Genomic DNA, 15,341 nt, shown 5'->3' with positions numbered 1-15,341 from the left:
GTCGAATGTACATTCTACATACAAAGGAATCATTCAGTCAATGATGTTAGGGGAGGCACCATGGGAAGATTACCACCATCGCTCCCATCTTTCAGATTACCATGAAGATTATTCCAACAACCTTAATCATCCTTCAGTTTTTTATTTTCTATCAAATACTGTAAATACGGTGGATTCCGAGGATGGTTCTTATCTCGTGTCGGCCTCGTTAAAAAATGAAACAACGAGTCATGAGGATAGTTCTTTTACTGTGTTTCGAAGATCTCGAACGTAAACCTTCATTCCAACCACCGAGATGAATGCAATGAAGCTTGGGGGGCATGCACCTCGATTTGCATTATTATGCTGGGGGCATGCAAACTTATCATGAGTAGTGTTACCGCAGGGTTCAAGCTCGTTAAAAAATAAACCCGCCTCAATCAGTTTTAATGTGGAATTCAAGCTTGTTAAAAAATAAACATAAGCAATGAGCATGTGTTCTCCCAGCATTTAAGCTCATTAAAAAATGAACTAATTTCCAATAAATAACCATCGTGAATGTATTACTTCAGCCTTTAAAGCCTTGGTCGTGTTCTCATCATCACCTCCACTCTGTATTGGCCGATCATTCACCTCCACTTGATTGTTTACCCCTTTTGAGGAACAGCCGTGAAGAGTGATCTTGTTAGCCATCCTTGTGACACTACCATGATTGGAAAATTCCAAACCTTACCTAGAATCAACTGCTACCCGAATTTATCACTCGTTCCTAAAAAACGAGTCTCCTTTAAGCTCTTGTCAACTGACTCGTAAAATATGAAAATATTGTCGAGCCATTGGCCTCTCCAGCTTGTTAAAGTGACCGGAAGTGCTATCCCTCCTTTAGATTCTAATCTTTTTGGACCTGAGGGATTGTTACACAAAAAGATCGAGCGCTTGTCTTGTTCGGCTTGTTAAAATTACCAAAAATTCATCCCTTTCGTATTATTTTATGCTTTTTTAGACTTAAGGGAATTGATGATGTTAATGTCAGCCTTTGTAGCCTTTCGCCAATGATCAAATATGTTCTTACAAAGTGATTTTAAGGTGTCAAGGTCAAATTTTGTCATTTCAAAGAGTCTTCAAGCAAAATTTGGTCACTAGGCATTAGGTCTAGGGTTTGTTTTCACTCTTTCCAAAGTTGTCCAAATAGCAGTCCATGTCATCATTCAGCTGATTCTATCATCATTCAGAGGGTTGTCATCATCATGTCAAGTTCCATTGGGTCATTTTACACCTTGTTCATGCTTCAGTTGCGCCTAGGCAAGGTTCATTTCCCTCTCCTAGGATTTTGAAGCTAATTTCTCTTGGATGGTCAAATCATTAGCAAAACTTGTATCTAGATCTTCATACACCTTACCCTATCATTAAAATACCTTATCAAGCACTTCCCATTACTGAGATCCCCTAAATTCCTTATTTTTCCACAAACCTTAGTTTCTTGCTACAACCTGGCAATTTTCTAGGTTGGGCCTGTGTTTTGCCCTTTTGTACCCCTTCCCCTCACTCAATTTCCAAGATTCCACTTTTCCCTGCTTCCTAACATCCCTCCCTACTTCCAAAAATTTCCCCAAAAATTTAGAAGCCCCTTATCCCCTTCATTTCGCTTCATTTCGACAAAATCCCTTATGTCACACATCGGGATAGGTTTCACTCAAATGATGTTTCAGAGCAATAAAAGATGAATTTTGGAAAACTGAGAAAATTTTTTATTCAAAACATGCCAAGGAAGAAAAACCTCTTTCACGTTTTACACAGGTATAATGGTTTTGGAGAAATGTCAAAAATACAATCGCCTCGGGAGAATTGATGCACCTTTGGAGTGACCTTGGGAAAATCAATTTTTCTCCTAGCTTGGTTGGCCAAATAACTTTCTTGATGAGTCAAAGGATAACTAGACAAATGTACCTTTCCAATGCGCTATCATGAGCTCAATTTGGAGTTGCGGAAGGGATTAAAAAGTTGACTGCAACAGCACTCTGCCTTGAGGCAGCCTCATTTGGCACATTTTGACCAGTCTTGGGAGATTTGATTTTTGACAAAGAAAATGAACTCCAAATTGAAATATTCCAATTGGGTTGGAAAGTAGACTGAAAGAAATTTCCAAAAACCCAACCTGAGCTCAATTTGGATGCTGGGAAGTGCCTCAAAATCAGCCTGAAAAGTGTGCTGCGCGTAGAGATCAGGGCGCTGCGCATTGAGGATTTTGGCCAATTTTTCACCTTCCAACTCAGAATTTCGGCCAATTTTGACCAGTTTCACCTCTTGATGTAATTTTTGGTTTTCTTGATGTAATTTGATGTATATGATGTAATTTTGGCACTATATTACCTATTCTAGATGATTCATTCACAAAATAGAAAAAATTTAATGAATGAATCAGTTTCCTAGCATATAGGGGTTAGTTGTTTGACTACCTAGTTTTTAGTTCCTTGTTTAGAATTGGTTGAAACAGCTCCTAGAAGGCGGATATCGACCCCTAGAGGCAAGGGAATAGGTTGGCTTTCCTATATTATGTATTTTCTAAGTCATTTTCATGGTTGGACTCTTGGGGAAGAGGCTTTGAGACTTTATTGTACATTTTACTTCAGCATTTTGGCAAAGGAAAGACCAGGGTTTTGTAGCACTGTTTGGAATTCTTGTGGATTTATGTCTTGATGGTGTGCTTCTTTCAGTACTTGTAAGTTTTTTATGTGTATCATTTTCCTTCTCTCATCTTCTACAATTGAACAAATGAAGTGTTAAGGTAGAATTCATAATCTGTAATGCTTTGCCTTTAAGTTTGTTTGATATCCTATGTTTTCATCTGTTTAAGGAGAACTCTTGAGGTTTTCTTGCTCTCCTTAGCTCCTCACCTGTCTAATCTATTCACCTCATTGGTTTTAAAGCATCAAAAGAATTGCCTACCCTACTCCAATCAGACCTCTGCAGAAACTGTGTCTCATCCCCTCACCCAAAATTGCCTTTCCCTTTGATTCAACAAAAACCCCAAAAAATCATCTTTAAACCTCTGCACTTAATACCTAGCCTAAAATTAGTTACAATTTCAGTCATCTCGAGCCTCATTGATTATATTTTTCTGAGATTGACCCGGAGAGAGCCCTCTCCTGTCCTCGTAGGGCTAGCTACGAGGCTGAGCGTGGTTTGATGTTGCCTTGAGTTTTGCCTTCCTCAGCCTGAGGCAAATTCGAGTGCTAACATAGTGGCGACCATACTGGGGAAGAAAATGGTTTTCTTGTTGATGTCATTTGTTTTATAAGCTACAGAAGGAGCCTAAAGTTATGCCAGGTAGCCTTCGAAACACTTTTTCTTTGTATTAGCGGAAGTAGATAAATGTTGCTTCAGTCAATATCTGGTCTAGCTTGTAAACGTGACATCTAACTTGTTAATTGCCCCAGTACATGTATCAAGTTCAGATCTAATGGTTGATGGTGAACAAAGATCAGGCACTGACAAGACTGAAATCATTCACCTGGCGACTCTAAATTAGTTTCGAGATCAGATCTAAAACTCCACTGGAGGATGATCCCGACCAGCAGAAACATGAAAGGACAATATGGCAAGATCACGGATTCAAGTTGGAATTTCATCCAAGACATTTTGTTCTTTGTCATAAATTATTTCTTCTCTTTTCCCAAGAATGTCAAGACAACTTTGCAAAGTATACTGTATTTGAGAAGAGATCCTCGGCCTGTAGTTGATTCTTTCCCTTTGAAGATTGTGAATACCAAAGATTTACATGCCTTTGAGCTTGATCAGGATCCTTTTTCCGAATGTTTTGATGACCATCTTCAAATTGATGAACCTCAAGAGACCAAGATTAATTCCATACCTGCTATACATACCCCTACACCTTATAAAATTCCAGATCGGTATAAACCTCTTGTTTTACCTTCTATTCTCCATGCTTTCCCCAAAAACTATGATCTATACTTGCCGAGGTTTGATGGTGAAAGTAAGAATGTCAACGCTGAGCAACATGTGCATAATTTTGAGTCTTTTCTAGATCTTTTTGAAGTTTATGAAGAAGATGTCAGTATAAGGTTTTTTGCTCTTTCTTTGCAAGGCAAAGTGAAGAGTTGGTTCAAAACCTTGCCTGATGTGAGCATCTCAGATTTTCAACAGTTCGTCAAAGCTTTTCTCGACAGGTGGATGATCAGGCAGAACCTTTTCTTAATTAAAGAAGAGTATAACCAGCTGAAAACACTACCAGGGGAGACAGTGCAATAGTTTTCGGCTAGATTTAATCAAGTTTGTTATTCAATGCCAGTTGAGATAAGGCCTACTCCTAGATCTGCTCTCTTGCACTATCCGGGTGCCTTTGATCCAGAGATGGAGTTTCAGCTGAGAGAAAGGGATATTGCAATGGTTCATGAGATGCAAAACAGTGCAGTAAATGCAGAGGCTCACTTGCTGATCCGACGGGCAAGATTGAAAGAAGAAGAGATGAAAAACATAGATCCGATCGAATCAACATCTCTAGAGGTGAAGCTTGACATTTTGGTTAGTGCAGTGGAAAACATGATGGACAAGATCAACACAAGGAATGATTATGATGTTCAAGCCCATGGCTTGTTGATTGAAGAAGAACAAATGGCCACTCCAAAACATTTTGTTTCTTATCCTAGTTGTCATAGATTGATAATGATTGTTTTGTAGATCACCTTGGCGAAGAAAGAACTGTTGATATGAAATGTATGCTTGATGATGTCTTTTATACTGATGATTTGCCTTAGTTTGATCAGTATGATGATGATTATGTTCTCCAAACAGAAGCTAATCTTACAGACAAACCAACAGCTAGTTTGTGGGAGGAAGAAGTTCATTTTCAGCAGCTTGAATACAATGTTCAGCCATCACATATTAGCTATGACAATGACAAGGAAAGTGCAGCAAATTTTGATGTAAGTGAAGGATCTTTGCCTTTTTGTTTTGATTCATGTCAGTTCATCAGAGACAACTTCCATGCAATCAAAAATCAGCTGTCAACAAGTTTTGATTTAGACCATCTTGAGAGCAATGAAAACCTTGTTCAAGACTTGTCATATCCAACTTTGCAGCCCCCGGATGCCATTGATTGTCAAGTTGCAGAGGAAGGTATGGAAGTTGACACATATGACCAAATGATGCAAGAGGATTCCATACCATTTTGTTTTGAATCATTTCAGTTTTTGAAGGGAAAATTACATAGTAAATCTTCAGTAAAGAATGAGCAGCATGTAGGCAATCATGTAATCACATTGGAACCAATAGAAAATGGTTTGCAACAGTATTTTCAAGTTTTTCATGATCCAATAGCTGATGTTTTGGATGCGGTTTGCAGTCAAAGTCTTTCTCCATTGACTATATGTGAGCTTGAAACATGTATTGATACAAACTTGATCCGGCAGCTGGTTTCTTTGTCATTTTCAGCAGAGGTCTCGTCACAAGGCTCAGATCAAAGTTTGCATTCATGTTATGAGGAAAAGAGAAGTAATCCATTGGATGAGCTAAGTTCCAGTGTGCTTGAATTTCAAGATCCTTATGCAGTGTTTTTGGAGGCGGATAGAGAATTCATATCATTCAACGGATATGTTTCTAAGTTATCATGGGAGTTTCCTTTCAGTAGTTCTCGCTTGTTGTTCATAAGTGAGAACTTGTGGAAAATTCGAACAACAGATGGAATACTTACTTGGTTGCACTGGTTGTTTCATTTCACTTGATCAGGTGATGAATGAAATTGTTAGAGTAGGTTGTGATGAATAAACTCCCATTTGAGCATCATTTTCAGTTTGTCGGTTGTGTTTAAGTATCGCGTCAATTTTTAGTTGAGTCAAGAGTCATTTGTGAATCAATTGTCAGTCTTGTTGTTAAGTTAGTTTGTCTCGGTTTTCAGTCATGCATTTCAGCTTGAGTTTTTGACTCCATTGCCCAATGGATGAAGGCACTGTCTAGCTCTTCCAGAGATCTATCGTTCTTGGCACTTCCAAGGAGCTACCATCCCCATTGGAGCCAATTTAGTGTCAGCCTTTGTAGCCTTCCTCCAGTGATCAAATATGTTCTTACAAAGTGATTTTAAGGTGTCAAGGTCAAATTTTGTCATTTCAAAGAGTCTTCAAGCAAAATTTGGTCACTAGGCATTAGGTCTAGGGTTTGTTTTCACTCTTTTCAAAGTTGTCCAAATGGCAGTCCATGTCATCATTAAGCTGAGTCTATCATCATTCAGAGGGTTTTCATCATCATGTCAAGTTCCATTGGGTCATTTTACACCTTGTTCATGCTTCAGTTGCGCCTAGGCAAGGTTCATTTCCCTCTCCTAGGATTTTGAAGCTAATTTCTCTTGGATGGTCAAATCATTAGCAAACCTTGTATCCGGATCTTCATACACCTTCCTCTATCCTTAAAATACCTTATCAAGCACTTCCCATTACTAAGATCCCCCAAATTCCTTATTTTTCCACAAACCCTAGTTTCTTGCTACAACCTGGCAATTTTCTAGGTTGGGCCTGTGTTTTGCCCTTTTGGACCCCTTCTCCTAACTCTATTTCCAAGATTCCACTTTCCCTTACTTCCTAACCTCCCTCCCTACTTCCAAAAATTTCCCCAAGAATTTAGAAGCCCCTTATCCCCTTCATTTCGCTTCATTTCGACAAAATCCCTTGTTTCACACATCGGGATAGGTTTCACTCAAATGATGTTTCATAGAAATAAAAGATGAATTTTGGAAAACAGAGAAAGGTTTTTGTTCAAAACATTCCAAGAAATAAAAACCTCTTTCATTTTTTACACCGGTATAATGGTTTTGGAAAAATGTCAAAAATACAATCGCCTCGGGAGAACTGATGCACCTCTGAAGTGACCTTGGTAAAATCATTTTTTCTCCTAGCTTGGTTGGCCAAATAACTTTCTTGACGAGTCAAAGGATAACTAGACAAAAATAACTTTCCAATGAGCTATCATGAGCTCAATGTGGAGTTGAGGAAAGCATTCAAAATGTGACTGCAACAACACTATTCCTTGAGGCAGCCTCATTTGGCACATTTTGACCAGTCTTGGGAGTTTTGAGTTTTGACAAGGAAAATGAACTCTAAATGGAAGCATTCCAATTGGGTTGGAAAGTAGACTCAACGAAATTTCCAACAAGCCAACTTGAGCTCAATTTGGATGCTGGGAAGTGCCTCAAAATCAGCCTGAAAAGTGCATTTCGTGTAGAGATCAGGGCGCTGCGCATTGAGGATTTTGGCCAATTTTTCACCTTCCAGCTCAGAATTTCGGCCAGTTTTGACCAGTTTCACCTCTTGATGTAATTTTTGGTTTTCCTTGATGTAATTTGATGTATATGATGTAATTTTTTCACTATATTACCTATTCTAGATGATTCATTCACAAAATAGCAAAAATTTAATGAATCAATCAGTTTCCTAGCATATAGGGGTTAGTTGTTTCACTACCTAGTTTTCAGTTCCTTGTTTAGAATTGGTTGAAACAGCTCCTAGAAGGAGGAGCTCGAACCCTAGAGGCAATGGAATGGGTTTGCTTGCCTATATTATTTATTTTCTAAGTCATTTTCATGGTTGGACTCTTGGGGAAGAGGCTTTGAGACTTTATTGTACATTTTACTTCAATATTTTGGCAAAGGAAAGACCAGGGTTTTGCAGCACTGTTTGGAATTCTTGTGGCTTTATGTCTTGATGGTGTGCTTCTTTCAGTACTTGTAAGTTTGTTATGTGTATCATTTTCCTTCTCTCATCTTCTACAATTGAACAAATGAAGTGTTAAGGTAGAATTCATAATCTGTAATGCTCTGCCTTTAAGTTTGTTTGATATCCTATGTTTTCATCTATTTAAGCAGAAATCTTGAGGTTTTCTTGCTCTCCTTAGCTTCTCACCTGTCTAATATATTCACCTCATTGCTTTTAAAGCATCAAAATAATTGCCTACCCTGCTCCAATCAAACCTCTGCAGAAACCGTGTCTCATCCCCTCACCCAAAATTGCATTTCCCTTTGATTCAACAAAAACCCCAAAAAATCATCTTTAAACCTCTACACTTAATACCTAGCCTAAAATTAGTTACAATTTCAGTCATATCGAGCCTCATTGATTATATTTTTCTGATATTGACCCGGAGAGAGCCCTCTCCTGTCCTCGTAGGGCTAGCTACGAGGCTGAGCGTGGTTTGATGTTTCCTTGAGTTTTCCCTTCCTCAGCCTGAGGCAAATTCGAGTGCTAACAGATGACAAAAAAGGATATTTGGAGTTTCCTTTACGTTCCTTTTCAGACTCTCTAAAATTTAAAAGGACCGAGTTATCTTTGTCGTTAAACACGTTAAAACCTAATAGCGACAAACTTGTCCATAACAGACAAGAATGAGTTTCACTATCACTAGGCTCATTAAAACATAGCGATGGGTTTCCCCGAAGGGAAAATTATAGGACAAGCATATGTTATCCTCCTCAAGCTTGAAAAAAATAAAGAGGTACTAGTCAACAATGATTGGGGAAAAAATTGGGAAGAAAACTTGAAGAAACTTTGTTGGTAGCAAGTCGCTCTTGAACATGACACTTTCACTCCGCATCCGAGTCGAGTTGGGTTCTTCCATTCACTGGTCACATTACCATGGTTCCATCACACCATCCACATTTGGGGTTAATGCTACCAATCCATCCTGTCAGTGTCGCCGATATGTTCAAGAGAAGTCACTCAGAGAATTCACCTGTGTCTCACCCACTGCAATACATTCACGCTCCATTCTTTCATGACTGCCACCCTGAACCTTATATCACAAGATCGTTTTCACCTCCATTAAAATCATTTGCTCCATTCCATGTCATTGATGTGGGATTCACTAAGGCCATCATATGATGGATCGCTTCTTGTCTACATCAGCTCATTATCCAAGAAATTGGTCTAGGAACAACCCTTTCAGTACTTTGAAGCATGCATGCCTCAATGGCAAGTTTCTCACTTTCGGCGACAGGTTTACATCAATGGCCTTCGATCGAAAGATTTTGCGTGGTGTTCGATGCCAAGTCCCTTATTCACACCATGTGAATTTTACTGTAGTACCTTGAGGGTCATCATCATTATCAGTGATTCCTCTCGCGCCTGTTAACAACTTACATCATTGGCTGGTAATCAGGCGATGTCTTTCCATGTTTGACTCCAAAACATCTCTCACATGGATCGACTTGTACTTTGAGTTAAGGTCGAACGAGATTGAAGACCCCAGATATAGATTCATCCATCCAGGCTGCGATATGTATTCAGGAAAATAGAGACATCAAATGTACATCACTGTGGCACAGATAACCATCCAATCTAAGGGATGATGGCTCTACCAAAATCATCAGTCTACACTCAGACGATTGTCTGTCTCATGTACATGAAAATGAATTTATAAAGCTGAGCCTGGGAATGCCCGCCTCAGCTAGATCATGAAAATATTATGAAGATAATGTATTGTATTTATCTTATTACAGGTCACCTTCCAGCATGAATTAACTTCGGATCCTCATGATAAAGCATTTCACCCGACATCAAAAGATTAACAACCTCATGCTTTAGGGGGTAACTGTTATAGACATTTTTGGGCACTGGAACTCCAATCATAAATGTCCATAAACCAAGGGATCTTAAGTCCCTAAAAGTGTTGTTCCAACCCCTAAAAGAACAAGGTCAGTTGATTACATCATCTCCCAGAAGTTCTCCATGAAAAACTACTCATAACTGGTCAAACCTGGACCATCTCACATGCTCCATGGTCAAAGTGCGATGCATCCCACCTAATGCACACGGGAAGTGCGATGCATGTTGAGAATCCCTTCTATGGGGTGCGATGGACGAGAAAAGACAAGTGGCGGAGACAGTTTGCGAGGTGGATGATCATGGAATCTTCCAAAAACTTCTCCTTTGACACTTACCTCTCAGAATCGCCCAAGGATGAGTAAGAGATCAATGAGATCTTCATGTGGAATCAAGAACTATCATAGAGAAGACACTAATAAAAAACCCAGAGCTGACTCACACCTCTGCAAATATCCATATATAGATCTCTCATCCCAGAGATCTAGAGGTTGGAGGCTAGAATTTTGCATCTTGTAAGGAATTGTTGTTGGCTTCTTGAGGCAACATCATAGTGCTGGGTTATCTAAGCTTTTCATGAGGTAAAGAAGGGCTTACTTGCTGAGAGTATGATGCTGGGTTAGAACAATTGGTTGTAATTCTCTTGGTTCTTTCTTGATTATCAATAAAACTATTCTAGTTTTCCTCCATACACTTGTGTGATTGATGTTTTATGCATTTGTGTGGTTAATATGGATCAAATCCTATATTTCTTATGGTAATAGATCCATGTTCTCGTATAGTGCTATGTTGCTTTAACTCTACAGGTTTTGTGAAGTTGGGTATGAAAAAAAGTAGCAAAGGACTATCAGAAGAGTGGGGAATCGAGCAAGGAACCAAGCGCAAGACAGAGGTTCATCTCCTTTATTCTTCTCTCATCTATGTTTCATAAAGAAAAATGAAAGTAGTTTTAGTTTGTTTGCTTCTAAGGTAGCTACCAGCCTTAGTGGGATTAGCAGTTCTACATAGACACTATTCCGGGTAACAATAAGAATGGGCACCTGTGTGATTCTCCTTATTGAGAATTGATTCTTGGTTAAACTATGCATGCTAGGAGTTCCTCCATTAAATTTCCCCCATTCAACCAACATGTTTGTACTTTGCACATGGCTCTACAAGACTATTATTAAAGCTTCTAAACCTAGCCATCTTTTGCATTTAATTATTTATCATGTGTGAGAAAGCTCAATCATGTAGGTTGTTCTAGAGTCAATTGCTACCTTTTCAAATCATGGTCCTCTCTATCTCCACCCAGAGCTTCTTTACAACCTTACTCTATGTTGGTTTGAGGGGGCCTGACCCAGGTTCAGAGTTAATTAGCCAAGCAAATCCCTACACTACCAGCCCTTTTAGCATTAGCCCGCGAAGCGTGGATTGAAGACTCACTCGAAGCAGTATGGCGGGATGTTGGAACCAAGCTTCCCCACCCTTGAGATGCCTGAGGTGTCGGTTTAGCCCAACTATGCCTACCTTTGTGAAGGTTACTTTGCGCAATGTGCTAACCTACGATACCTTCACGATCTGTTATAATCACCTTCCCGCAACCCTAACTAGGGGCGGAGGTGCTTTTGCGCTACTATGGCAGTGATCTGTGCTATTTCCCCAAACTATACCATGGATCTTACTTATCTTCTTAATGATCTTAGTTAAATTCACATAATTAGGTACTTTATCTCACATTCACTTAATTATGACAGTCACATATGTTTGCGCATCATATAAATAGTAGAAAAGTAATTCTTACCCAATACACTCATTGCAGAAAACAGGAAATAACTACACAGGAATTGTATAAAACTTCTCTTTATTAATGCTTCCAATTGTTACAGACTCGACTAGCCCTCCCCACTCAGCTGCAGGCGTCCGCACACTGAGCTACGGACTACTAGGCCTCTACGAACTCAGTTGCGGAGCCTTCTCCTACTCTATGACCCAAAAATAGACTTTTACTTCTGATCTTCTACTATGCTTCTATTCCATGATCATCAATTTATGTCTTAACTACTTAGAGCATCGCTCTATTTATACAATCCCATGGTTTGTGGACCATGTGTAGATCTCTACAGCTAACATTACATTACAAAATTAAGGGCAGACAAGCATATGACTCATTTTCAAGCTACGCGCTCCGCACCCACAAAAAGCAGTGTCTTTACATCAGAGTTACAGCTTTTGACCAAAATCTAGACTCAAAGCCCCAAAACATCCCTTGGGGGATCCCGCACCCAATAGGCCCCCAACACAAACATCGTTACATGCCCTCGAGTCACTCTGTCGATGCGAAGATCTTTGCACAAAGACTTCCCAACTTCACCTAGATTGCTACAAGATCAACAATGCATTGAGCGACTCCCTACTGTACTTCCTAGGCGTCCGCACACTGAGCTGCGGACTACTAGGCCTCTGCGAACTCAGTTGCGGAGCCTTCTCCTACTCTATGACCCAAAAATAGACTTTGTACTTCTGATCTTCTGCTATGCTTCTATTCCATGATCATCAATTTATGTCTTAACTACTTAGAGCCTCGCTCTATTTATACAATCCATTGGTTTGTGGACCATGTGTAGATCTCTACAGCTAACATTACATTACAAAATTAAGGGAAGACAAGCATATGACTCATTTTCAAGCTACGCGCTCCGCACCCACAAAAAGCAGTGTCTTTACATCAGAGTTACAGCTTTTGACCAAAATCTAGACTCAAAGCCCCAAAACATCCGTTCGGGGATCCCGCACCCAATAGGCCCCCAACACAAACATCATTACATGCCCTCGAGTCACTCTGTCGATGCGAAGATCTTTGCACAAAGACCTCCCAACTTCACCTAGATTGCTACAAGATCGACAATGCATTGAGCGACTCCCTACTGTACTTCCTGGACATGTTGTTTAGAGACTGTTGTCGCTGAACTGCTTCCCTGAACCTGTTTTTGCATTCCTTGCATATGTGCAAGATTTACTTCAATATATATGGTAATGATGTATGCCTCATCAATCCATAGTTGTAAGCGCGTCTTCAAAACTATTTCCTTATTTCAAGCAATGTCCACCTACTCCTTGAGCGCTTTCGCCTGTTGCATCTGCGCGAGCCTTTGTGTAAGGTAAACTATCTGCATGGTCCCTTTTACTTCATCATATTTCTACTGTAGCTCACGTGCCTCTGTTTCTAGGCACTATATGTTCGGGTCCTCCTGTAGAGTGGTGAGAACCTCGAACGACTCCTCGAATAGCCTTGTGCAGTCATTCACTACACTGTTGACCTTTGCTATTGCTGCTGTAATAACGCTAGCGTCTTGTTCGTTAACCTCTGGCAGAGTTGAAGGTTGTGCCTTCAATTGTAGTTCAACTATCTGAAGGTTCAGTTCCTGCTAGACCTTGGTCATCTCTTCCCTTGCCTCGCACACCCCTGCTGGTAGTTTCTGGATGAATGCCTCTGTTGGTTCCTCTGCTTGGATGGCTAGCTCCGGGACAATCTGGCAGGCTTCCTCAACCACCTGCACTAGCTTTAGATTCTATACCACTACCTCGTCATGCTACATGCTCAACTCTTTAATGTTGATGCGCTGCTCGCTCATGACTTGGAGCGCGCAACCCTCCCTGGCTCAGTTTTGCAGTAACTTTGTCCTGCAAAATGTAGAGGGCCTCCCGAGGGAGAGCAACCATATTTATCTTGATCCCCTTTAGCCCACTAACCATAGACCTGTTATCCTCATTTTCTATAACGAGTGCTCCCTCTGGTAGCACTATAGTCTTGGCCATTCTAGCATGCAACATTTCCTTAGCTTCGGACATGCCTACTGCGAGGCTCATTGAGAGAGTGCCAGCCTGTGGAGTGCGCACCTAAAACTCCTATATCTATGCCCAGAGGGCCCCCAACACCATCTAGCTTGCCTTCATGAATTGTTGGAGGGCCTCCACGGTGATGTCCCTCACTGTCTCCCTAATGTCATGTAGATCCCCCTTAGTGAGGGTGATCCAGTCCAAAGAAGTCTTTGAAGCCTTCAACTTCTTCCATAGCCCTACCTGCTCTCTTGGGTGCTATTGTTTCAGTTGTGTGGATGTCGTCTATAGGTTTGTGCCACCTTCCTCTGGATCTATTTCATATTCAAGTGAAGGTGACTTCTATCCTTTGCACTCCTTCTCTGCTACCTTTTGTTGCTCTTCCACCGCCTTCGCAACATCGCGCACCTGCTACGCCTTGGCTGTTGCTGCTTCATTACTTCCCTTTTCTACCAACTATGCCATACGCAGTTTTGCCTCATCCTTTTTCCCCTGCGCAACAGACTTCTCTGCTTCCACCGTAGAGCTTGATGGAGCGTGCCACTCTGGCATCCACGATTCAAGGATGGCGAAGATGACATTGTCCGTCGCCAGATAAGGGCTCATTCCAAGTATCTGTGGGGTCCTTGCATGCCTTGATGTATACGTGATCAAAGTCCACCTTGAACTCCGTGAAGCTCTGCAGACTGTTATAAATAGTGGGCGATAACCACAACTTGCGGTTAATCCCCATTTAAATGTTCATCTCCATGAACACCAATAATATCTTATTGTCCCTGATTCTCTGCGCATCTTTTGTTACCCACAACGAAGTGTACTTCCTTGCCTCTGGAAGATCCTACACAATCATTGGGAACTAGCTGTCCTCGAGCAATTCCCATGCCACTAGCATGACAGACAACAGCAGCCATGCATAATGAAAAGTCTTCCCCTACTCCTGCGCCTCGCAACAACTATCAAGGAATCTCTGCACAAGTAGTTTGTACAATTAAACTAGACCCCTTCATCACATTGCGCGGCAAGTGCAACCACCTACGCGGGCACCTCATCCGCATAGCACTTCGGCATAACCTTCGCAGCCAGTATCTACATTGTGACTTTAACCACAGCGTTGTTGATGCTGGAAATCACATATCCTCTCTTCTTCTTCTCTATCTTGTACTTTTTCTTCATGGCCTCCACGATGGCCAAATCATCACTTTTACCCTCCGATATGTTCGCTGGATTCTCCCCTTTGTAAGGGAGCCAGGTAATTCTATGAATTAAGTGTTCCATAATGGGGATGGGCTCCTCCAGCCATAAGCAGCCATCATGCACCAGGTAAAGTAGCTACTTGATGATGAAAATAGTCACTGGGGTGCGATGGTAGTGCGGCACCTAGAGCAGGTTTAACAGTCTTACCCTTTCTACACCTCTCCACCACTAGCATGGCTCCAACTCGATGACTCCAGGCGGTGTGTTTTTCTTCTGGTGCATTAGCTATGCAGTTGCCAAATATGGAAACTTCTCATGGTCTATGAGATCCCAGTCTTCAAATTTCAGCATAGACACTCACCTAAAGTGCGCTCCATAAAAAACGACGTCGTTGGGGAGAAATGGAGTCTACATAGATCTTTTTCTCTCATCTAGGTCTTTGGGCACCCTTTCTTTCCCCTTCCACAGTGGAACATACGCGAGCAACCTGGTCAAAGGGTCTGCACCCTGGGTTTCTACCTCCATCTCTACATCCTCCTCCTCTTCTACCAGGATTTCTTCAAAGTCTTCCTCCTCCTCATCGGCTTCCAAGTTGATAGCCTTCCCCTTTTCTTCCATAGTAAGCCTAGTTCTCAACAGGTTTCTAGGGGACATGCGCAATGGTACCATAGGCTGCTTTTCTCTCTTAGGTCTCGGCGTGTGTGGCGATTTAGGGATTTCTGAAACTATCCCGACACCTTCTGGCGC

Source organism: Pinus tabuliformis, chromosome 4_1, assembly GCF_031772625.1.
Source record: "Pinus tabuliformis cultivar Carrire ecotype Pingquan chromosome 4_1, CPIR1, whole genome shotgun sequence".
Taxonomy (NCBI): Eukaryota; Viridiplantae; Streptophyta; class Pinopsida; order Pinales; family Pinaceae; genus Pinus; species Pinus tabuliformis.
This window is presented reverse-complemented; position numbering follows the sequence as displayed.